We start from the raw sequence: 26,904 nt of genomic DNA on the forward strand, positions 1-26,904 counted from the left end.
AATGAGATGGTGGCTGAGGTGTATAAAAAGTCACCTTCCTTCCAGCAGCACAAACTGAAAATCGAGCAATATGTGAGACTGGGTCCCCTGGTTTTTAGTTTCAGCATCAGGCAGGCAGCTGTTGACTGCCACAAAGGCACAAGACTGGGCTATACTTAGCAGCTACGTATTGCCGGCACCAAACTATGTAGTTGTGTTTTGTTCTTTTTTTGTGTGCTGTTTAGCATGTTTCTCGCTAGAACTTATCAGACTGTACTAAGGGTCACAGCCATAAAGTCTGTTTCTAATACCTTGCACGGGCATAAGACGCGTTTGACCAAACTTGCGCTTTCAGTTCCTTCATTTAAGGTTTGAAATACCGTCGACTCTAATCTACTCTATTTTGTCGACAGTAAACAGCCATAACGAAATTTACGGACTTCAATAAGTGTAGCGGTAGCAAGAATATTTTGTACTCACACTTACTTGTGCCACTAAGAAGGCTGTGAATAAGAAGGCTGTGAATAGCACTATACGTGAATAAAAGCGCTTGGACACTAAGCGCAGAGCGCTGTGGCGTCAAGCCTGGCCCGTCGCACTTAGGCACGGGCACAGTTGAAATGGAAATCGATTCTCGTCCTGACTCAGGAGGCGACGTCTCACGAGTTCTCGGAGTTACAAAGACCCGAAATGCCGTTACGAGCGAGCCCCCAAGGAATGCTAATTGCCTATTCATACGCGTCCCTACCGCGTGGCTAGGGCGCGTTCGCTTCTCCTTTTATTTATTTGCGACGGCGCAGAATGTTCCACGGAAGGAGCCGCCAGAAAGCGAACGGTGACACGTCAGGGAACTAAGACCGAAGTCGCAAACGCGTGCACAAGGTGTTCTTTAGGTGAGGGATTTGGCTGCAGGACTCTGCAGGCATTTAGGAAGGAGAATACGGAAGCTTTGGGTTTTGGAATAATGCGGAAACTTTGGTGTGTACACTGCGGTATCGGTTCACTGTACTTTAACCCTATAACGTGCGGCATACCACGTGTTACACAGTGCGTAGAAACGTGAATAATTTTCATTTGTGCCCGCAGAGTTGTATGAATGGCTAACATTATTGCAGAAAGAGCCTTTCTCAATGTATTCATCGTAGCAGATCAACCTGGTAGCTGCGAGAGATTGGAATTCATTGAAAGATTTTTATTGACAGGAAGCAAATGAATCCCTCCTGGTGACGTAAGGCTATAGGCTCGAAAACCTGACGAGGCCTTAGTCCATTTACACCAGCTACAGTTTTCAGCAACAGAAATACATTTTCTGGGGTTGAAAAGACGAACACGATTACAATAGGACAAAAGAATTCCAGGGACGATTGCGCTTCTGCCTAATGCGAAATTTGAGCGCAGCTCTGTCGGTTCCTCAGGCTCTGTAGGCTCACTGCTTTGCTTTGCTTGGTCGTCGACACGTCTGGCGACGGTATTAGTTCGACAGTAGAAATAATTGATCAAGACGAAGGTATGCAATTCACAGCCCGAGAGTGTGTTGCAGTTTAACACACTATTTCCATGCAATAAAGAAAAAAACTGCCAGGATAGCTCTCGTGTAGTGGCCAGCTTGGCTGATATGCTCGCGGCACCGTGGGTTCGAATCCGCGTCGTGGCAGTGTTCATTTTTATTTAGGACTTTATGGTTTGGCTCGGTTACAACGACGACGACGGCGCTGCTCAACCGACGATCGGGCGCTTAAAGGGTCAGTCTACTGAATTTTATCGACCATATTTTCTTTGCGGCAACCGATAGCTCTTTACTCAAATTACCGTTTAGCCAGCTGTGGTGCCAAGGAGTGCGGTAGAACATTTTAAAATAGAATTTATTAATGTGGGAACACATCTGTATGAGATGGTAGTCTCATCTGGCAACCATCTGGATTTCCGCCGCGCGGCGACAAACATGGCGGCGCCCGTCGAACCCGGACCTCTCGCTTCGGACTGAATTCTCGTTGTTGCTGCCTTTTTCAGTGCGTTCACTGGCCATAAATGGGGCGCCTGTCTTTCGCTTCGTCTCATCTCGCATATAAGAAAACATATAAGAGATAAATTTGCTTTATTTTAATTATTAGAGCGATGTTTTGAACGAAGCGGCACAAGCCGACGAACGTCACTCAAGAATGAACGTGCAAGTGATGGGGGAAGACATTTCCGCCGAAGAAATTACCGAAGAAGCCGGATGGAAGACCGCCGGAGAGCGGCGTTCGAAAACCCGAGACCGCGGTACGAATTCGACGCACGACATCGAGGCAAGAACGAACGCGCATGGCACCAGCCAGCAAGGTACGAAACCCAAGAATGTCAAAGGAAAGGTTATTAAAGCGGGACGCATGCCCAGACTACCGAAGGAGGAAATCAAAATCGTGGTTCGACCACAAGGCGGTCTCGACATCGTTAAGGTCGGCGCCCCGACGGTCACCGCCGCAATCTTCGCAGCCGCTGGCATAACGGGAGACGAAGGTGCAGAAGACACGGTCTGTCCCAACTCACACCAGAACATCGTCGTCGTCAGCACAGCGAAACGAACGAACGCGGACCGCTATGCCAAAATACGGCAAATTGACATCCAAGGAAAATCACATGCAGTCAACGCGTATGAAACGGCACCCGATAATACAACCAAGGGAGTGATTCATGGCATCCCCATTGCGCACGGACCCCAGGCACTGGACGAGAACATCGTAAACCCGAGAAACCCACTTGACTGGCGGCCAAACGCATAGGCACTACGACCACGGTCGTTATTGCCTTTGACGGACTCAAGGTGCCCAACGTCGTCAGGTACGGCGCAACACTCGTCCGTTGCACGTTGTATCGCAAGCAAATTGACATCTGTTACAAGTGCGGACGCCTCGGCCACCGCATGGACGTTTGCCCAAATCCCGCCAACCGCATATGCAGGGGATGCGGAGACCGCGACCCCGACAAGGGACACCAGTGCTCGCCCAAATGTAACCTGTGCGGCGGCGCTCACATGACGGCCGACAAGGGCTGCAAGGCAAGGTACAAGACTCCGTACGTGATTCGCAGGCGACGATGGGAACGCCAAAACGCAAATGCCCAATTAACACAGCAAGACTTCCCGCCCATCCAGCCGCTCAGACTGAGATCAACGTCGAGTTCGCGTGACGGATCCCGCTCCCGCAGCCGGCAAAGGGACAGCCGCGATCAGAAAACATCGAGATCCAGGACACCAACTCCCGGAGACAAGGTGAGCTGGGCGGATACTGTCCGGGGCACCGCGCGGGAGGGGGTCGTAACAGCGCCTGTAGTCCCAGGGCAAAATCGGCAAAATCACAAAGCCGATAATGGCATTTTAGAGGCGCTCAGGAAAGAGAACGCAGAAATACGAAAAGAGAACGCGGTAATGCGCGAACTAGTGCAAAAGCTCATGCAGGAGATGCAAGAACTCAGACGCGAGCACGCCGTGGTGGAACAAAACAAACAAATCGCACAACAGCAGGCGCCAACGAGCGTTCCGGACGCGAACGCGCCCACCCCGAAGAAACGCGCGCTACAACAACAGCACGAGGGTGGTTTCGAGACCCAGGTTCCAGCCGAAATTACAGACATCAATACAATGCTGTGCACAATGCAAAGTACCATTGAGACCCTTCACGCAACAGTCCTCGGGCTAGCAAACAGGACCACTAACCTGGAAGGAAACATGCAGATAATAATGAATCACTCCGTATTCACGCAACACGGACACGTGCCGGCTAGCTGTGATGTGGGACCGAGTCACCATCAAGGGCAGGCGGACAACTCGCTTCAGCATCAACATGGCCAATGACAACCAAGGGATAGTAATATGGCAGTGGAACTGCCGTGGCTTCGCCGGCAAAAAGGCGGTTCTACAGCAACACATCCGGCACGCAACACGTAAACCGGACGTAATATTACTCCAAGAAACACTCACCAATGCGGCTACTTTGACTGGCTACAAAACGCATGACAGCAAAATCAAGGGGAGGGGTGTATGCACGCTCGTTAGGAAGCGTCTCACATTCGTTGAACACGAACTAAGTGGCGTCCAGATGGAACACGCTTACATCGAACTGATACCCACCAAGCAGAGGAAACAAAGTATATTCATATTGAACGTTTACAGCAGCCCGTCAAAACACCGCCAACGCTTCCGTGCGCTGTTTCAGAAGACGCTGAAGATTGCCGGGTCCCGGACGTTGATTGCAGGGGGCGATTTCAACGCGGCAGACACAGCATGGGGTTACGGATACAGCACGACCAAGGGAAGACAACTCGGACAAGATGCGCATGAACTCGACTTCATGTTACTTACGGACCCGGCGCACCCGACAAGAATCGGTAACTCTACTACCAGAGACACGACCCCGGACCTTACGTTCGCCCGAAATACCGGGACGACGGCCACCACGTGGAAAAACACGTCGACCGACCTTGGGAGCGACCACATGATCGTCGAAATATACGTCCAGACGCCAGACAAGGCGCAGGGCAGTAAGCGAAAGTTCCAATGGACCGACTGGGCAGACTTCAGAAAGAAACGAGACCAAAAAGAATCTGCAGGTGATACAATCACGGACATCGAAGCCTGGACCCGCTCGCTGGTTGCAGACGCCAAAGCGTCAACCAAGACCGTCGAAACTGAGGTTGAAACTGACAAGATGGACAGCCGCCTGGCGCATCTCATCGAGGCGAAGAATTCGATCCTGGCCAGGTGGAAGGGCCAGAGACTCAATCGGAGACTTCGAAAGAAAATAGCTGAGATCAACCGCAACATCGAGGAGCACTGCCGAACGCTCAACCGCCAGCAATGGGACGAGTTATGCAATGCAGTCGATGGACAACTGCACAACGGGAAATCGTGGAACCTGCTCAGGTATCTGTTGGACGAAACGAAGACCAAATCCCACCAGAGTGACTGCCTCGCACGTCTATTACACAGGGAGCTCGAGAAGTACGGTGAAGATGCAGTGACCGACCAGTTACTAGCCAAGTACTTGCCGCACACGTCGACTGCACAACACGGCCCTTATGATGGGGATCCGAATGTAGAATTGGATAAGGACTTTAGTGCAGAAGAGATCAGGACGGCGCTGCACAACCTACACAGCAGATCGGCGCCAGGCCCTGACGGTGTGTCGAATCGCGCCCTGAAGAATCTTGACGACAAATCCGTGGAACAGTTAACGGCATTTATCAATGACTGCTGGCAGCGCGGCACCCTCCCGCAACAATGGAAAACTGCGAAAATGATACTAATCCCGAAACCCGGAAAAGCACCGAGCCTCGAAAACCTTCGCCCCATATCGCTGACGTCCTGCGTCGGCAAGACCATGGAGCACGCATTGCTTAACCGCTGGCAAGCCCACTTAGAGCACAAAGGGGCATACCCACCATCCATCATAGGATTTCGCCCACAATTGTCCACGCAGGACGCAATGATACAACTGAAGCACCACGTTCTTGATGGCAAGACGAGAGGCACCAAAGCAATTCTCGGCCTCGACCTTGAAAGCGCGTTCGATAGAATCGCGCACTCGGCGATCTTACACCAGATATCGCGGCATAACCTTGGTGTACGCACGTACAACTACGTTAAAGATTTCTTGACAGACAGGCGAGCTGTTTTAGTGGCAGGGGACCTCCAGCTAGAAGAGCAAACGCTGGGGAGCACCGGCACCCCGCAGGGCTCCGTCATCTCGCCCACGCTCTTCAACCTGGTCATGATCGGCCTAGCAGAAAAGCTACAAGAACTGAAAGACGTCCGGCACACAATATACGCCGACGATATAACCCTTTGGGTGCACAAAGGCAGCGACGGTCACATCGAAACGGCACTGCAACTAGCAATCGAGACAATAGAGAAATACCTAGAGGGTACGGGTTTACGATGTTCGCCGAAAAAGTCAGAACTCCTACTCTACCGCCCCACGCAGAGGGGCAGACCACCCGGGAGTGGTCGGAATGCGGCAACGACAAAGCGCGAGTACGAAGAGATCACACTACGTACGAGAAACGGAGCAACCATCCCGATAGTACACACAATTAGGGTCCTCGGCATGATAATCGAGGCCAACGGCGTCAACGGCGAAACGATCACTAAATTAAAGCACAAGACAGCTAACGCCATGCGAATCCTCAAGAGGGTCACTAGCAGAAGAAACGGAATGAGGGAGGAGAGTCTCACACGACTCATACACTCTTTCGTCATTAGCCATATTGCGTACGTTGCGGCATTCCACAACTGGTACAAGGGAGAAGAAGCCAAGATCAATGTCCTCATTCGCAGGGTGTACAAGATAGCACTGGGTCTACCCGAGTCTACCAGCACGCATCGCTTGCTCCAGCTCGGACTTCACAACACGCTTAGCGAAATCGCCGAGGCGCAGCGCACTTCACAACTGGAAAGATTAACGGGAACGACAGCAGGCCGCCAGATCATGGAAAGTCTCGGCATCCGTTACCACGTACAACAAGGCCAGAAAGTCGCCATTCCAAACGTGATCAGACAAACGCTAAGAGTCGACCCGATTCCACGAAACGTCCACCCGGAACACAACCGGGGAAGAAGAGTGGCCAGGGCCAGAGCTCTCCTGCACAGCCATGGAGACGATACGGGGACAAGGTTCGTTGACGCCGCGGAATACGCAGAACGCTCGCGATTCGCGGTTGCGGTCGTCGATTCGTGCGGCAAAACGCGCATAACGTCAAGTGTAGCGTGCGAACGCGCAGAAGAGGCGGAGGAAGCGGCGGTGGCACTCGCCCTCACGGATCCGACGTGCACCGTGGTTCTCTGCGACTCGCGTCAGACAGTTAGAAACTTCGCCAAAGGATGGATCTCACAGAGAGCGGCCCAAGTCCTGAGGAACCGGCAAGTCCAGCAGGAGGTAGAATTCCAAACCAGAATTCAATGGTTCCCGGCGCACATGGGAGAAGTATCGAGGACGTATCGCAACCGCAACGAGACGGCACACGCCAAGGCGCGCGAGCTCGCGAACCGCGCCGGCGACCGTCGTCCGTGGAATAGCACCAAAGACTGCTTGACCAGCTACAACGAAATTACCAAGGCCCTCTGCCTGGCCCGCCGAACCTTCCCTCCGCCCAGCGACAAGCTGGACAGGGCGCACGCGGTGACCCTCAGACAACTGCAGACGCTCACGTACCCCAACCCGGAACTATACCACAGGCTTTACCCCGGTACATACCCGACAAATATATGCAAGGTCTGCAACGCCAATGTAGCCACTTTAACTCACATGCTCTGGGACTGTAACAAAAACCTTCACGGTGCTAATTCCGGAACCCTCCCGCCGCGGTTGGCCGCTGCCTTGCGCAGCCCCAGCCTCGGAGACCAACTCTGGGCCGTCCAGCAGGCCCGCGAGGCGACGGCGAGGCAGCGCCTCGACGTCCCCACGTGGGAGACTTAAGGCCCCGTCGGCGAAAGCTCTGCAGGACTATGAATAAAGTTGTTACCAACCGACCGATGATTCTGCCGCTCCTAGGCTTAAGTGGAGAGTCGGTTTGTTTACAGCAATGGTTCCCGTCCTGACGACCAGATGGCGCCACTATAGGCTGAGTTTATTTTTGCGTCTCTGCTAGCATACACTGAACTAAAAGTGGGAATGCGCCTGCGTTTTGCGTACGTGTAACTATAAATATTCATGTGATTTACAAAAAAAGAGAGCGGTACGCCTTCTACAGTTTACTAGATCAAAACGTGCGTTTCTCTGACATTGGGGCATACAAATGGTGCGTAGTATATTCACTTATGCTTCTACAAAAAAAGACTACCACTTTCTTGAACAAAATGAACGTTTGGGGTCGCCACCATGCATTTTTACGCGACTTTTAACGCCGAAATAAAATATAAATTCCTGCCTAAACCGGGCGCAGACCCCTCGTTATTGATGTTATAGGGTGCCAACTACCAGAATATGCCATTATTTATACACTCATCTCGGTGAGTAGACTGACCCTTTAAGAGAGGGGCTCTAAAACGCTTTTCGTGCTTTACAAATACAACAGAAGAAATACAGAAAACAGTGCAGCAATCCAACACAAGTACATTATTGTTGAATTTTTGCTGGAATGAGGTTGCAGATACATCCATGTGCATTTAACTGAATGGGAGCCAAAAACAGAAAGGCGTTACATGCACAATGGCACAATTTCCGACAATACTATAAAGCTGAATTGAGTGTTTCTAAGCAAGACTAACGCGATAAAGAAAAAAAATAATAAGATTAGGATGACAGTTACAAACAGCGCGATAATCGTATATAAAATACATGTAATGTGTTCATTGTTCCAAATTTATTTCAGGAGAGCAGAATTTCTACATATTTTCATTTAAAAATTGTAAGCACTTGGCTGAATGAAATCAAGGTGAGATTCATGTAGGTTAAGCAGTTTAGCTTTTTGTTAGTCTGCATACCCTGTTTGCCGTAATTTGTGGAGAATTTTTAAAAATTTTTTAGCGTTTCTAATCACGTGTATCATGGAGGTATGGTAGACGTCATTGGCATTTAGCTGTTTTCAGTGCGAAAACACTATTTCAACTGCAATACTGAATAGGCGAGTTTGTTCTAAAGTCTCTCATATACCTGCAGAAATAAAACAAATATTGCCGTGACTCGCTTTGAAACCGCGGCAGCGCAAACAGATCAGCTTCACTAGCAAATGCACAACAGCACTCTGCTACAGCCGTTAGCGCGTCGTGTTAAACTTACACACGCTGGCGCTGGGCATTGCACGTCGTCTTCTTCAACAACTTCTGCGTATGCGCAAAAGTCACTAAAGGATATGAATTGCGCATAACTGCCTCCCTGGGTCAGCGGACACCTCAATCTCGTTTTGAGCTACGTGGCGGTAGTGACAGAGGTGTATGCGCTAGATGCGTTGACAGAAAGGTGCCAGCGGAGCGCGGCCGCGGCGGTCGCGTTTTGCTGGAGGCGAAACGCAAAGACACCCGTGTGCTGTGCGATGTCAGTGCACGGGATTCGCCACTGCCCTGCGATGGCAGGTGCTACCACCAGTGGGATTTGTGCAGCCCAAGTTGCGCTTCTCGAGCAACTTCACGCTATCAAACATAAATTGCCACCTGCCACGGTGGTCAATTTACTCACAATCCGGAAAATCCGATGGACAGGTTGTGATGTCGCCACAAGGCCACGTCACATAGGTGATCACTCTAGGTTGCTTCGACCGTCTGCATGAGGTGTATCTGTCTTGTATAGGTACATCTGCCGCCTTTATAGGTACCATCCAGGGTTATTACACATACACACACGCGCACACACACACGCGCACACACACACGCGCACACACACACACACACATACACGCACGCACGCTCCCATAGATCCCATAGATCGCACATCAAGACTCGTGCTGTATAGTACGAGTCGTGAAGAACTGTTATTGCAACATCTATACTTGTGGAGTAGTTCCAAGAAACACGGGCAGGGCTGTAAATGGCTTTCTCACAGTCGTGGGAGATGGAGATTCCGCGCGGGTAACTCATTTTTGAGCAGCCTAATGTGCACTTCCCTATTACAAAACTATGTTTTTTTTTCTATCATTAAATTTTATCATTAAACGCGATAAAAAGAGTCACTTAAGTACTGTGGGGGGTCTAAAATTACAGCGAGAAGGAAGGAGCCGGTTTCTACAGCAAGCATTCTATATCTCTATCGCTGACGGTCAGAGCATCAACTGTTTCGGAAGAATAACGATGCTGGACATAAGTAGCCCCACCTCGACTTCTGCCTGCCCGATTGAGGCCAATTGCTGTATAACTGTGGAATTGAAGAGGCAAGTCCTTTACCGTGAGCCTGGTTTCGCTGAATAAAAGCGTACCAATGTTTATTTGGCAAGACTTCCAGTAAGGATCTAATTCTTCACGTTTGCTTCCTATCTGTGGTCCGCGCATGCAACTGCATTTCTTCAGCAGGCGAAATAGGCTCTGATTACGCAACCTTCGGTCAGCAAAGTTACGAGAAGCGCTACGTTTTTAAAGCGCATGATTTTGATGGCGTCAGGTGTTTAATATTTCCTGACAAACATTTTTTCAGAGTTTACCGAGAGACTCTTCTATTTCGCGGAATCTTTCTTTGCCAAAGCTGCTCCAAGAAGTTATCTGTTTCGTCAAGTTTTCATTCATACAGACTGTAATAAGGGAGTAATTACTCATTGACATCCACCCGAGCGCAGCCATACGGCTACAAAGGAAAGCTATGCAGCTTTCTCAGAAATCCCGGGCCGGGACGAATTTTTCTTTAACTACGAAGTTTCTGAGAAAGCTGTATAGCTTTCCTTTGTAGCCGTATGGCTGCGCTCGGGTGGATGCCAATGAGTAATTACTTCCTTATTACAAATTTACTCCACCTTGGGGGATTCCCCTAAACATTCGATCATACAGACTGCTTTACCTGTTGCTTCACTGCTTAGCTCGGTGGTATCTTCTTTTTATTAGGTTTCATAAGCAAGGCTTTCGGCTGTACGTGTGACGAAAACCAGACGATAATGTTCTGTTACTCTTCTCGTGAAGTTTTCGCCCTATGCAGATGTCGATATCAGTATCAGCAACCACCTTTTTAACAACTGCTACTGAATCGAGCTTCCAGGCACTTCCTTGATTTCTAAGTTATTTCCTATTTTGTACTGTTATAATTCTTCGATTCTCCTCTTTAGCCGATGAGGCCTACTGAAGAGTCAATGCTAAACTTAAAGGTAGAAGAGTCCGATATTTCTCTGGCCTTGATACCGCATTCGCAAGTGATGGAGCAGCTTTGATCTTTATTCTTGAATTACTGTACGTGCCTGCGTACCTGCTAAGAATTTTATTGTAGTTAAATATTCATACATTGATAAAATTAGGTGGATTCAATATTCCTGCACTGACTTCCTTCAATAAATCTCCGAATTTTGGCATTTCTGCATTGAAGGTTTCATTATTACAAAATCTTGGACGTTCGTAATTTTTCTCCATTTTTCTCTGTAATTCTTTTGCTAGGGTTAAAACATCGCTGTCTTGCAAAAGAGTTGGAAAGTTGAGCGAACATCTCACAAACCACATTTGCATCTACATTGACACGCTGTCGTAGTAACCACAGTTTCGTAGTGTCATATGTCAACGGGTAACAGGTATACAAAACAGTTCTTCCTGGCTGGCAGGTTTTTTGCTTCACTGTACTCATGTTCATTTTCTTACTACTAGCCATCTTTTACATACGTACGCAATATTCGAAAATATATAAAGCTCGGGTTATTTGATGGCACGGTTTCGGACACTAAGAAAGCAAACAAGCACAGCCTGTTCAAAATTAAATAAAAAACATGTCTTTAGAGTGCGTACTCTAAACAGCATCAATAAATATTAAAGCCCGAGAAATTATGTCTCCCGTAGAGCTCCAAGTGATTTAAAAATTAACTGTACATTCAGATATAATCTGTGTACATATTCGTGTTCATTATTTATTTTTCCGCTTACAAATGTATAAAAATGGTACAAACTCGGTTAGTTCTATATACTGAGTTGTTGACTCTACCGTTAATGCAAGGAAAACAATTCCGAATACTAATGTTAATTATTTATTTGCTCTCAGGGCCGAAGCATTACAGACAGGAGCACGTTAGAATAATAATGCACAACGCGAACAGAATTAGTACAGTAGCGATACATTATATAATCAGTAACAGCATTTTGAAACAGGCCGGCATTTACAATGGAGGCGACGGAGGTGAGGAGGTAGTTTTATTCCTTGGGTGTCTTGGGCATGAATGAACCGAAATGTGAGTTGGTGCGACTGTTGGGAACATCAACCTTGAACTGGCGATGGCTGCAGGACGAAATATACGATGGCGGCACAACTATCGAATCTCTGAGATTAGGGTTGAAATGGTAGATTTCATGGAAAAGACATGATATGTGCGAAATTCTGCGACGGACGACAAGATCGGGCAGGTTTAAATTTGTCTTCAATAGAGTTACGCTTGCAGTTCGAGAATAGTTAGAAAGAACGAAACGGATGGCACGACGCTGGATTAGTTAGATCTTTACAATTAGCCAGTTAAGGTGAGGGCCTCAAGGTTACGATGCAGATTCGAGTTTTGGCCTGACTAGTGTTTCGTAAAGTAGAAATTTCCAGTTAGCTGGCTGCATTGAAATGTTTCGTCATAAATAACCGAGTGCTCGGTTGGCGTTACTTGTCATGTATTTCACGTGAGCTTGCCAGGAAATATTACTACATAATCTGAATGAAAAAAAGTAACGTTGAAACAGGGCACAGAAAAATGAGGACAAGACGGGGCTACAGCCCCGTCCCGTATGTAGCCCCGCCCTGTCCTCATCTTTCTGTGTCCTGTTTCAACGCTACGTTTTTTCGTTCAGATTATGTATGACCAACTGGCCCCACAGTGTACTCTGTTAAATATTACTACAGATGTAGACACCAAGGCATTTTTAAGAGTACACCTGTGTTAACGGAGAATTGCGAAGCGAATAATCACAATATAGTTTATTAGATGCATGACGAAAATTCTCATGGAGTTGCATTTAATGACTTTTATACTTTTTTCTTTTCAAAATCCAAGAACCCTGGGGCGACACACGCAAACATATGGGTTCCGCGTAAAAGTCGCGTACTTTCACTGTATGACATTAACTACCTTAATCACAGGAGCCGCCGATAGCAATTTTTAAAAGATCCGGCCGCGGCGATCGAATTTCGATGAAGGCGAAATTCTAAAGGCCTGTGTACTGTGCGATGTGAGTGCACGTTAAGGAACCCCAGGTTAAAAACACACACGTATACCTGTCAGCCAACCCGAACTCAGCCGTTGGATGTCAGAGCTGTTGGGACGTTTACGACCGGAATCACTGTAAATGCCATTACTTTTGAGCGACCCTCGAACCCGCATGTTGCCGACCGAAACATCTGGCGATGTATTTTCCGATGAGTGGTGGCTCAGTTGCCAAGCGGTCCTGTTGCTGAGCGCGAGTTCGCTGCTTTCATCCGAGCCGCGGTGCCCTTTCTGGATGAAGACGAAATGCGAAAACGAAACGCTACGGGATCGACAAACTTCGTAATCCAAGCGTAGCCTTTTCACCTAAAATGTCAAGTGAGGGCAAAAAGAAGACAAGTTGCGATATCGCAGCTTTTCTTTCGGCACGAGCTTTCACGGTCGTTACCATCTGCTGCTCAAAAAATAAAGTGGCCTTGTTTGTCAGCTCATTAACTGCTAATGCTGAATTATTAGCAATAACAGCCCAGCTACGTACACTGAAGGACAGGCCAGTACAGTGAAGGACAGGACTGCGTTACGTTCGCTTGGTCGCCTGGGAATCTCTCAGTCGGCAGTGACCTTCTACGGTGTGTGTGTGCCTGTCCTTTGCCCGTTGTCATGGTTTGCGCTACACCTCATGCCATGAAGTCCAATGTAAATGAGGAGCAGCTGCGGTAGTAGCTTTAACAGGATTCAGCTCAGCCATGCCGTGCGTATTCTGGCGTCTTACTACATTTCTGCGCGTTCTCATCGTTAGTAGTAGCTATCAAAACACAAAAAAGACACCACTAGTGAAGTGGTGGTACTTTTACAAATATTAGAGAGCGCATATATTAGAAAGAAAACACTACCACACAATGTACGACTGCCTGAAGGCATCGTTTTATTTACCTCTGCTTTTTTTTATCCTCGCGCTATATAGTACTCCGGCTTTTTGGGCAGACTGTGTATCGTAAGTGTGCGCAGTAAGCAGTAACCTAGGTAGACTAGGCCGTCTTTCTTTCACTCTCTAGCCTTCGTATATACGAAGCGCAACGTTGGCCTTGGGGTTCCGCGGTTCTTTTCAACATCCTTTCCCTTATCTCTTGCCTGCTGTCGCAAGTTTAAGGCTTTGTTTGACCGTGCTTCGCAAGCGTGAACTGCTTGAAAGTGGGGATATAAAGAGCGGTCTACGCGACAAGGCTCGCTTCTTACAAAAGAAGCGGCAGCGAGGAACGAGAAAAACACAAGGACAGCGGCATTTCTTGGGCAATACAATGCCGAGAAAGTTTGCTACACATGGCCTCCCGTTCTCATGCAGCCCGACTCATGACGGTGATGTCGCCATTGTTGCGAAGACATAGTGGCACGTGTCTTAGGGCCTCCAAGCGAGGTGTTTTCAAAGCGCTAAAAAACGCAAACAAAACATGTTCGTTACTCAACGCATGAGTTTTCATTCTTTGTCATAGGTCCCTTCGCACCAGGAATTTTTTTCATTCGTTCTTCTATTCCCGACAATATACGAAAGATTTTGCAAGTTTCCTATAGATTGCGGAGTTCCGGTTAAACCACACGCTGCTATTACTTACTGCCTGTTTTTATGGCAGTGGACAGCTAGAGGTCATCTATGAGGTTATGTCCTAGAGGCTGTTTAACTCCTATACCATAAATTAGCATACTTTGTGTGTATGTTTTGCGCGGTTCCGCTGCCTGTCGGGCTCTGCCGCACAAGCGCTATGAGGGTCTGGCAGGCCAGATGCTTGTACATTTTGTTTAAACTTTGCCCAATAAAGTATTATTATTATCATTATTACTATTATTATCATTGGCTGCTTATCATGGCATGAACACTCGGCTTACGTATGAACGAAGCTTCGAAAGGTTTCATGGTCACATTTTAATGTGAAATCTTTGGCACTCTGTCCATGAAAAAATTATTATTCATGCACTCGCATATACAGTGTCCTTAGGTATGGTATCACTGCTTATGCTTCGGGTCCTTCCCGTTGGCATGACCGTGTGAATACTCTCTTGAAAACATGTGAAACTCCATTGCATGTAATTCGCCTCTGCCATTCGGCGCTAACGTTTTTCAATGCCTCAATCTTCCATCATTTCGCTCTTTATCTGTGCAAACAATGAATAGGTTGGGGCAAACGGAAAGGAAATAAAAACAATAAGCCCCTGCCTGCACTACATACGTACAACAGGCTTAATCCAATTCTAAAATAAAAGAATAGGCCCGTAGGCAAGTTATAATTTCACCACCTGTGGGTGGAAAAGTAAAATAAAAGGGAAAAGCTACTATAGCGACCCACAGCCGAGAGAGCGGGCCCGGGGAGGCTCCCCTCACCTCCCCTGGGAAGTAGCGGAAAGGGAAATGGGACATGGGAAGGGAATGGGGACAGCGAGTTTTTGCTCTGATCCTTCAATTATCTCGACTCCATTACTGGCCTGCCTGGCCAGGGCAGGGAGAGCATCGAGATTGCCCAATGGTGCGGCCCCACTCACGGGATGCCCGACCACCCACCATATGCAGCGGGCTCCGACCGTCGGAGACAGGAAAACCTAATACGGGGTCAGTAGCTACCTGGGGCTCCTCTTCGCTCATTAGGGGGCTTTTCCCACCTGCCGGCTACTAGCCGTCGAGTGTTTTTCGCGGTTTTTCAGACTCCGGAAGTATGTGTGATAGTCCCGGCCAGTAGAGGTCCAGAACGTCAACGGCCTCGCGGCCTCAGAACTGATCCCTCCGGGGGGACCCATCTGTGCTTCCTGCCAACCATCCATGCACTTATTTCCTCCCCTAAATTTGTGCAAACAGTCGTTCGTCTCCATTTGGGAAATTCAAACTTTTTATTGCTGAATGTTCTGATCAGAAAGTTGCCGAATCGATTCGTTATTTTGTGCCGCGGAGTTTAACCCGGTATGGAAGATCAAGACACTGCGCGTATGTGCCTGAAATCTTTAATTGGTTGCCTGATGGATTTTTTTTTGAAGTGATCTCAGCGCAACCTTAAGATGCATTTTAAAGCTCTATGTTGACCGCGATCGCTTTTCATCGCGAAGATGCTCGTGATTCTGTTTTGATATATTTCCCTTTTGCATAGCCTTTATCTTGGTGCTCGATTTGTGAACTCTGTAATAATTTAGCCTTAGTTGCACTTTGTGGCGACTAATGTTTTTCATTGTTTTCCTGCCATTTTGTCTCTTTGCTTTGACTGCCGGGCCCAGTCCAACAAGCCTCTTGTTGGCTTTGACGGACCTGAACCTCATTTGTACTGTACACAAAGTGGCAATAAATAGAATTATTATTATTATTATTATTATTATTATTATTATTATTATTATTATTATTATTATTATTATTATTATTATTATTATTTAGGTATGCATCTGCGTAAGATCCTTCAATTATCTCTTTGATTTAGTTACTCAGCTGGCGCAAATAAAAATAGAAATACAAATATCTCGAATTAAAGCCGGGATGTATTTATAGGCGACTGCTGGTAACGCTGACACAGAACCACGTTTTCCGACATACATGTCAAATGAACTGGAGTGGACCGTATATCAACTGCTTTCAGTTCAAAGTGTAACCAGGGAGATGTAGCAAGAAGTATATTTCAGTTAAGAACGCTCACTCATTACCTACTCATGTGCGCCGCCATATGGCTACCGAAGAAAGTCAGAAGGTCACTCAGCATTTAAGCAAGGAAAGAAAAATTGGTCTTCGTTCGGGGCTCGAATCTGAGAAAGTTGATCCACCAATTAAGCAAACTAGGCACTCTAGTAGCTGTCACCGCCAGGTGTCGCTAGCGCCCACATGAGAGTAGCCAAATGGGTACAAAGAGTACAATGGGTACAAGTTGTGCAGATTCCATTTGTAGAGATAGACTTCTACCAAGCGGATGCAGCAAGAAGCTGGGTTTTCAAGTAAAACTGTAAAATTAGGGCTGCAGGCAGTAGCGCACGCCGCTAGTCAAACGACAGCGATTAGAGTATGCCAATGACAATAATGCCAGGGTTCACCGAGTAAAGCGGCGGGTACTTTAGATAGAGGTCACCATTACCTATGTATCCTCCCCCCACAACCACCCTTCAGTTTCTTATCATATTTATTTCCGTATAATTATTGACTTCGAGCGCTGTGCGTACTATGGGTAACTAGTTAGCTACAAAGCTGGTAGCTAACAGCTATCTGACTAACTTAGAAACTGACACTAAACTGAAATAAATAAAAAGACCGATGCCTGTCTTTAAAGAGACGCTAAAAGAGAAGACTAAGTCAGGTTAAACTGTTAGGCTAACGTCGCGAGATGGAAAATAGGTCATTTTACCACAAAGAAAGGCTACTGAGAGAAGGCGCGAAAACCAGTTTGTTCTGCAGCCTGCTGCTGCCTTCAATAAATCCACGGAGTTTCTCTGGAACCCAAGGAGCCTCTTTCTAGAGTTCACCTGCATTGCAATCAGACGCAGGTGCATGTGATGCAGCGGGAAGCACCTGCCCTTCGGTGGGCGGGGTTTGGATTGAGGCCGCCTATCCTGCCGCCATGACGACTGACTCGTCAGGGGGCCTAGTTCGTTTTAGACGGCCTTTCCGGTCTCAGAAGTGGCGCCCCCGATTTGTCGCAGAGCTCCACCGCAAATGGGCATAGAAATGACGCAACTGTGCTCATTTTTCTCGGTTGGTTTGAATGTGGAAGCGTTTCAGGATCTTCACTTTTTGTAATTTCTCAACAATCCAGCATCCTATCCGCGCAGAAAAAAACGTCAGTAGCGTTCCAGATTCCATTCTCAGAATTCCATTTTAGTTTCAGATTTCCATTTAGTATCATTTTAACGCGCAAAGTTTGTTATATGCAGTAGCCACTCTTTACACACCTTGCGATATGCAGGATTCCAGCATGATGCTACCAGGATGTTTTATTTATTTACTTATCATTTGACAATAAAAAAAAATAAATATGCTTGCAGAGAAAGGCGCGAAACCAACAGAATATCCACTATTTAAATGCATATATAAGGAATAACACCTTCGAAATGGAAATTACGGTACCGATATCATCCGGTTGCTCCGCGCATTGCAGGCACATACGTATAGCTGTGCACGCACCTGTTTAGAACGCTTGGACGGCGCAGCGAGGAGCCATCTACGAATGGCCTAGGGCTAGTAAAAATGCCTTATCGTGCACGCTCATTCCAATGGACGCTGTTTTTCAATAAGGCATTGTCTGTTTTATGCACCGGCAGTATTCACTAGAGTTTGCGCAGAGATCAGTATAGCACCACGGTTAAATTTAACAGTCGTTTGTGAAAGGAAAGGAAAGTGCTCTGCGAATGCAACACCATTTCATTCTAAACCATCTCGTTGCCAATCCCTTCTTCTTAAATTTACGTCCAGTTCATAACCTAACAAAAATAAAGGCAGAAATGAAACGCTTCAAATATTTATAACTTATTCCTTATTTCGAATGCGTTGTAATCCTCCGCCATAACTCTAGTCACTACGCAGTTATTGTGTTCGATTAAGAGAGAAAAGCTCAGCAACAAGACGACTCACACTCACCCGAAGGCCGTGGATGTCTACCTTTGCGCAAAGTGCACTGCCACCGATTGGACGCCGACACACAGGTTTAAATACTCAACGATGAGTGGCCGACCATACGCATCACCATTTACGCCAACGACACTGAAGGACTGATGTTGAAATCCTTCTTCTTTTGATGTAGGGAATGAAATAAAAAAGAGGGCACTACAACAGAGAGGCAGGGAGCATTCCTGACTGCAAACGAGCCGATACATCTGCAGAAAGTGCGCAGTTGGCCGCAAGACCATTACCTAGAGAGAGAATCGGCTTTACTCTTTCTTAATTGCGTTCTATCACATTCCCTTGGGCTAAGCATCCTCCTTTCACTATTACTACGGCTATATGGCAAGTCCACTCCACAAGTGCGTGCCAGCTTCTGCGCATGGCGCAGATGTCCTAGAGAACATTGTGCTGTTTATGTTCTTTCCAGCGCCCTCTGCACCCTCTTCCCATCTTGTATTCACGCCGTGCCATCGTCATGCATACGCTGCACTTTAGCACAACTTCCGCGTAGTTGACTTTCACGCTATATTTGCTATTTATTTCAGTTCATTTCATCTATGGCCGCAGGTCAAATGGTGAGCTTTCGAGAAATCATGCGATATATTTTAGAGACGTTCGAAGGCACCTTAAAAGTACTCGGTCCGTTTAGCCTTGTAGAGGAGCGATTGTGGCTATCGTTTGTTTCTTGGCAAACGAGAGCAAGCGTGTTTGCTGCAAGAGAAGCAAGAAAACAATTTTTCATCTTATGGAAGGCCATCTGATTTGATCGTACATCCACTATTCTGGTCTTCCGTTATTTCAGAGTAAAGTTGAACCTTGTTGTATTGGCGTAAAATAAAAACAACGCGAAATTGGCCATTCACGCAGACAGCACAGCTTAGATCTAGGCGATTAGGAAATGGCATGTTTGCCACGGTGCACACCAGTCCGGAAATTATTTCAAGCGCGCAATAAACCGAAATTACCAGGTCCAGTCAAGAACTAATTGTTCTGAGAAAGGCAGAGCTGGCGGATGATGGAGAAGAACAATAAATGAACGTAACTGAACAGTTGTGTCCACGTCTTGTCCATTCTACGAATGATTACCAACGAACTCGCCTAGCAACATATCTTGCACAGAGCGTCGGCTTTTTTTTCCTGGCTATACACACGTTGCCTGAGCCCCTGGTGGTCATCTCGGTACTGCATAGTTTCGGTGCCCCACCCAGCGCCTGCTTTTCTTTCTCATACTACAGGCGTGCTCTGATGTATTTGCCAGACCTGAACACGGTACTTGAAGAAACTGATACCGATACTCGATACGACCAAAAATTGCATTTCAAATGCCGACAAAAGGGACACAACCAAAATTAATTGATTCCCGATACAGATACTCCATACTGTATCCTCAATACATCGATACACCGCTGAAATCTTCAATATTAATAAAGCTGTTAACATGACTTGCTAGATTAAGAAATTTCTCTATGGCTTCTAGATTTTTTAGTGCATTTCATATAGCGCATAGTATCTGAAGAGGTTTAAGAGAATCCAGCCGCACTTATTTCATTGGGCTCCACTATAAGCGCAGCTGGTTTCGTTAAAACTTTAGCATTGGAATGGAGGCATGGTGATGTTGGAACGATCATTTCCATAAGCATCCAAGCAAATTTTTCTTTTTTTAAGCTAATGTTCTTCATGCTACCAGGTCTCTGAGCACTTAACTACCTACAAACAAACATGAAACTGTCTCTGATGCTCTTCGTTTGTTACTCCAGTATTTACCGGTTGTTTCTGCTTTTGCTCTTACTAGAAGCTGCAAGCTCGGTGCGCTTGGAAAAGCCGAACAGTTATTTCTCCAGCTAAAGACGTTTGATTTTGAGCATTCTTCGTTAAAGGCTGGACGAAAAACAATAAAGAATAAAAGGGCTAAAAGTGTTTATTAGATAAAACATGTCTCTCTAATCAATATTATTTAGATGCTTTTGTTACTCAACGGTAGTAAGTAGCTGTATTTGCCCAAACCGCCGGTTGAAGAGAGCCCCGCGATCTGACTGTGCTACAAGCGATGCAGACAAAAAAGGCATCGCAACAGGAGCACATGAACACGTTGCGGCACCTCTCATGAAGGTGCCCTTTATTAAAGGGTAAGAGTGAAGCATAGCCGCGTTCACTCGAGGATGCTGGAGGTATAATCAAGAAACTGAATTTTAACCAGCGCCTCTTGAGAGTTACGGCTTGTTCTAGCTAGCGTCACTCCTATAAACGAAAGGAATGCGTCAGCTGACGCAGTTGACGCTTCCGGCGCTGATGACCCCATTGATCAGCGTACGGAAGAGTGCGTGATCTTTAGCGCGCTTATAAAGTAAGCAACAAACAGTCTGTAAGATCCTGAGCATGAAGGTGAGGGTTTTCCATTCCTGTTTTTTTTTTTACCACCACAAATTTATATGAGGGCGAAGCGGTGTTGTTTCTACCACAACACAATGGAGGGTCTGTCCTCTCATCCATTCTGTCACCGAGTGCGCAAAAGCGCGCCATACTCCATACTCCAATGCTTTCATTTGCGGCAAGCGCTACCTCATAGCGATGCATAAATTGCATCGAAAGAGACTATCGAAGCTACATGTATCTTCGATACCACTCATGAACAGTATTTGACAACTCAGGCCTACCACGGTGTTCTATTTTGGCTTCCATATTATTCTTAATTTATATTAATAAATTAAGTCCCTCAGTTCCTGCAAATGCATATAATATGCCGATGGCACCACAATTTATAACCAAGAAGCAACCATTACTAACCTCGTTTCAAAACTTGACTTGAACAACCTTCTATCTTCGTGCAGTAAACATAATTTGGTCGATCAATTCAAGTAAAACTAAGACTGTTGTTTTCAGCTCACGTTAGCGGCAGCTAATATTCATTCTTCCCGTCTCGATTGACCAGCATCTCATAGGAGCTAGTCATTTCTACATGTTTCTGGGCGTGTATTTAGACAGCATTCCATTCATTACGAACAAAAAAAAATAAAGCAACTTATAAGGCCTGAGAATCCTTATTAAAGCCTCTCCATACTGTTCTAGTAGTACATCAATATTCATATATTATGCATTTACACACCCACCCATCAGTTACCGAATAGTGTGTCTGGGGACAATGTGTATACTACTGCTCTCTGACCAGTAAATAAAATACAAAATCAAGTGATTTCAATACTTAAATGCATTTCTCTTTACACAATCCCCCGTATCTTCTTCACAAAAACAGCATCCTCTCAATATCAGAGAATGCTAGGCATTCTCTTGATATTCTCATGTACAAACTTGTCAACAGCCAAATCTCTGTCCCTCTCATCCAGCAACGTCGTGTTGTAAACGCCAACATAACCTGATTTTCACTTAAAACCAATATCGCCCTGACTAATGTAGGAACTAATCACAAGAAGCGATCAATTAACTATGTATACTCACTGTGTAACTACAAAGGACGCTTTAAATTAATACTTCTTAGCGAAGAACCATCAGAGTGATTTATTCATATTTTGATTGCTTTCCTTTTATCCCCTCTTGTATTATGCGCAGCTTTCTATCTTAGGGACACCTTATTAAAATTTCATTTCGGTTTTCGTTTGGCTAGCTTTTTGTGAAGGTACTTGATTCTGTTTTTCTCTCTAATAGCGCTTGCTTTCCTTCTATGTCTGCATTATAATGTACACTTCGTATGCACTCAGTTATTATATATTCATTAGTGTCGCGCAAGCTGCCAAATGTTTCATCTGATATATTTAATAAGGAGGTGCTAATACAGTCACGTACCTTATGACCTCCTTCTGTATCAAATGCCGTACACATGATTTTCGTATGTAAAAAAAGAAGACTGATTCTGATTCTGATGCTTTCACACTAATGGATTTTGCATTTCGATGGAGGCGAATTGCGAGAGGCCCGGTGTACTGTGCGATCTCAGTGCACGTTAAAGAACCCCAGGTGGTCTAAGTTAATCCGGAGCCCGCCACTACAGCGTCCCTTATAGTCGTCGCTTTGAGAACTTATACCCCTTAGACCATAAACGAACCTTGATGACGCATAAGCGGAATGTGTTCGTACACACATTGCTTTCAAAGCAACACATTCCATGTGCCAAAGCTCGCATTTCTGCAACTTAGTATTGAACGCATTTGCACATACGTCTTCACGATGCGCCTGTGTGTGTGCGCGGGTGCATGCGTGCGTGCGTGCGTGTATGTGCTTGCGTTCGTGCGTGTGTGCGTGTGTGCATGTGTGTGTTCGTGCGTCTATATGTGCATGCTTGTGTGTGCGTACGTCTGTGTGTGCATGCATGCGTGTGTGTATGCGTGCGTGCGTGCGTGTGTGTGTGTGCGTGTGTGCATGTGTGCATGCGTGTGTGTGTGTGTGCGTGCGTGTGTGTGCTTGCGTGCATGCGCGCGTGAGTGTGTGCGCGTGCGTGTGTGCGCGTGCGTGTGTGCGCGTGCGTGTGCGCATGTGTGTGTGTATGTGCGTATGAGTGTGTGCGTGTGTGTGTGCGTGTGCGTGTGTGCGTGTGCGTGTGCGTGTGTGTGTGTGTGTGTGTGTGTGTGTGTGTGTGTGTGTGTGTGTGTGTGTGTGTCTGTGTGTGTAATCTGAGCTCGACCATTCATAGCGGCGCACGTATAAGTACAAGCTGGCAGTTATTACGCTTTGCTATCTACTTACAATATTACCTTAGCACAATTTAGGTCACGGAATTTTTTACAGCGCTTACGGGGGCTCATCAACACAATTTCAAAATGTGCCTCCTTGTTGCAGACTAAAACTACATTAACATGCACTGGACACTCGGAATTCTAAATTTTTATCGGCGCTTACTGTTTGGATGTTTGATGGCGAGACAACGTAACTATACTGCGCTGAGTATTGCAGAAAGAGTTACTTTGAGCGGTAGAAAATGTACACAGCCTTTATCACTCGAATGAATTTCACTAATACATTGTCATGCCGATGTTAAGAACGTATCGCTACCGAGTGTGTAATACCTTCAAAGAAAACCTTAAAAGCAATTTTTCTTTCCTGCGAGATGTAGTAGTTTTGGAAAGTAATGACAAGGCACATGGCGCATGTCATATTAAACAGCGGAAGGTGGAAACATATAGCAATATATGGACTAGAGACACTGCGAAACCAACTGCAAAGGATGCTGGACTTGCTAAGCGGAAACAAAACCTTCTTTGAAAATATCTCCTTCAAATTGCTATGAGCACATTTTATGACCTGATGTTTACTTTACTGATGAGCTTTTTTTTTAACTTGAATTTAGCATATGTGAAAATTTTGCCTTCGTTTCTCCGTCACTGTCATCTTCCGCAGCTTTGTATGGCGTATTCGTTTCGACGACCATATGGATTCTGTGTAAAGACTATTTTCACATGCTGTTAATCACTGATGTTAACAACGTCTTTGTCAAATATACTGTCACAAAAAAGTTGTAATGGACCTCGGCTGTATACTTCTATTAAATATTGTGATTATATACGATTGCTTCATTCTGCGGAGCTATGGAACTACCAGCAGAGGAGGCCTGCGGCCTTGTTAAGCTGCCACCATCACAGTTTTTTGCGGGCCTCAGCATCCTGTATTTTTACTTAATCCAAATAAATAGATAAACACAAAGAATGAAAGTAAAGACCGAACAAAAGTGACACCACTGCTCAGAATTGCTAAACTGTGAAGTGATGTTCGCTGCTCATTTCTGCTGTACTCGGTTGTTATTGCACTTCCCTATGTTGGCTTTCCTTTTATTAATTTTTTGCTTCCTTGCTTAACGAGTTTGTAAACAGCTTTGGACTGGTCGGTACCGCCTGATCCCGGATGATGCCTTGAACAATTTACGCATGATTTCTTCTGCCCGAGAGCACACTGACGCTCTTCATTAACCTGCAAGCTCTGGGTCAATTATATGGAAATTAATCTCTTCCTTACAAACACTCTAACTTGTTTCTTTATCGGAGAGGGGTCGAAGTCAAAGATTCGGCAAAACGGTGCTTCTAATATAGATGCGGCCAAATCATTTTCCTCGTGGGTATCACATCCATCACCGTACATTGCTTTTTAGTAGAAATTCGAACTTGGTGCTTCATGCACTAAGGCCACTCCTGGCTGCCGTCCAGCTGTCGACGTTGCTTCTATCGAGCCTTGCTTGCGCAACCAGTCCCGCTTGCGTGTTAAGAGCGGCAGCTTTTAAGCATGGGAATAGTTCATTTTCCCCTTGATGCACGGCGGCGAATAAAGTCGGTTGCTTCACCGTGTTAGTGGTGCGGCCTCAGAGTGTGCACAGACGATAAAAAATTTGCAGGTTAATGTTTGCCACGCCTGGACTACCGTATTGCAGGAATGCATGTTTTGAGCGTGTAGCTTGCGAGTCCATAGTCGAAACTCTCGCCGGTAGCAGGCGAAGGCGATCGCTCTCCCGCCGATCGCCTGTGCTGGTAGAAGTTTCGCAGATGTCGAAGCTCGTCATCTTGGTCCGTTTTCTTGCTTCAACTCCTTTATACACGTACCCGCCGTCCCTTTAAAGCCGCACGTGGCAGTGGTTGTGGCAGCGATAGCGACCAGGGCACAGGCACGTACAGCGTTGGTCAAAAGTTCTCAAGCCACAGGGTCTGCTCTGCAGCCGTGTACCCTGGCACTTGTTTAAAATGTCAATAAAGCTATCAAGGTTCTCAGAGCAGAGAATTGCCATTCTTCTACCATCTACATAGAATCTGGGCTTCAGGGGTCTCGTAACCACCCGAATATACTGCTCTAAAACCGACCTCTGTGGCTAGAGAACTTTTGACAAACCCTGTACATATTCCCATTTTCCTTATGCTTACAATCCCTGCTACTACTGCTTCACTGGTATGCTCGGAGGGACAGCCAGTCAGTGTCATCTATGCTGGTGGATATCAGTCGACCTCCGGCCCGGCGCCGTGCTCTTGCTGACAGGACGCCGTTGGCCCCTCCAACCTTTGATAATGGTCTCTGGTCGGTGCACTACTTGTTTTACATTGCGCGTATGTCTCCGCGGTGCGTGAAAAGTAAAATGAAAAATGCAAACCCGTGGGCTAAGAAAAAATTCTACACTAGCGTTAACTACTTACCTAAGCTCTCAACCATCGTTCGTTTTTGTCGTTTTGCGCTTGAGCTGATTTTACTGTGTTGACGTTGCTGTGGTATCATCAAAATTTAATAACGCAAACCGCATCAAATCGCCAATGCAAAACGCTTTTCTACATACTAAGGCTTTTCAGAGGGAGCATTAATCGTAATAAACTAGAGCGAACCGTTTTGAAAATAGATGAATACAACGAATACTGCATTCTATCATTCGTCATGTTTCAGCAGTAAAGAGAAAAGATTGTCGAGGGGCTAGCGGCGTCAGCTAAGTCAGGCTGCTGGTTGCACACTAAAGAGGCGCTGATTCGAATCCCTCGAAAACCTATACCTTAGCGGTGTGCATGGACGGACGGACGGACAAGAATTAAAGGACAAGATGAGATGACAACTTTGCCGTTCGTGTAGTACTTTGTGGTCGTTAAATACAATCTTGCATTCAAAACTTTAAAGGAATTAGGTAACAACGCGAAAAAACAGCCCAGTGCTTTTGAAGCTGCTCGCTTCGAATATAAGGCGCTGCATTAAGAAACACAAAATGCCAAAAAAACACAAAACACCAACAGAAAAAGGCAATGATAAAAGAAAAAAGAATGAAAAAACGAGAAGGCGATATCACCCTGCTCAGTGGGCGATCTCTTTTGAAGGAGGTGATTAAAGAAAGCCGCAATCTTCGCTTTCTTTAATCAAAAACATCTCGTTTATTTCCATGCCTTGTGATCACTGTATTGTTTCAGGATCGCGCACTCAATCAAAAGCGGAGTGCAATCACAATCACTTTTTCTGAAGTCTGCAGCCAGTTGTTAGCGTGTGCCACGCCTGGGCCACCCGGTAAATAGCTGTCCAACTACAGACTGACTAGGCTTAGGCACCCCATATACGGAAGAGTGAGAAAAACAACTACAATAAAGAAGCTACCACCTCTAGCGACAGTGGGTAACGAACTGTTAAGCTTCTTGAACACAATGCACATCGCAAACAAATCCAGATGTTGTCGCAATCTCCACGGTCCAGAGGCAACACTTGCGCGGAAGCAGTGCCAGGTACAACCGCATACAAAGTCGATACGAGCATTTCGCCCAGAATTCAGGGTCTGCCCTCTAATTTCACTTCTTCTTACCACGTACGCACTGCTCGTGCCCTCCACACAAGGTCGACGCGTACTGTACATATAACGCAAGAGTTTCGCAGTGCACAGAAATAGCTCAACCATGAAAACTTCCGTGCTCAACCGCGAAAAACTGCTCCGCATAGGCTGCTATTAATGCATGGGCCGTGGTGGCTCAGCATCGGTAGCGCCAGAACCCGAGCTTTTGGATTCGAATCCCGGCCATGGAGGCCAAATTTCAGGGAAGCCGAAATGCAAAATATTATAACGATTCCTTCCCGAATCGATATCATTTTCGAAGTTCCCA

The 26,904-nt window shown here is 46.3% G+C and overlaps 1 protein-coding gene across 4 annotated transcripts in view; it reads right to left on the reverse strand.

The window, feature by feature from the left end:
* The window catches only part of LOC149365116 (scoloptoxin SSD14-like), a 135,116-nt gene that overhangs the window by 95,531 nt on the left and 12,681 nt on the right, over positions 1-26,904 (reverse strand). The window contains exon 1 of one of the 4 annotated variants that reach the window (XM_089575184.1): positions 18,335-18,599. The exons of 2 other annotated variants lie outside the window; for them this stretch is intronic. The gene's annotated coding sequence lies outside the window, so the exon portion shown is untranslated. Of the gene's footprint in view, positions 1-18,328; positions 18,600-26,904 lie in introns of those variants that run through there. One more of the 4 variants, XM_089575185.1, reaches the window with a different exon arrangement.

This window comes from Amblyomma mixtum, chromosome 2 (assembly GCF_055824585.1).
Source record: "Amblyomma mixtum isolate Tamu chromosome 2, ASM5582458v1, whole genome shotgun sequence".
Classification (NCBI taxonomy): Eukaryota; Metazoa; Arthropoda; class Arachnida; order Ixodida; family Ixodidae; genus Amblyomma; species Amblyomma mixtum.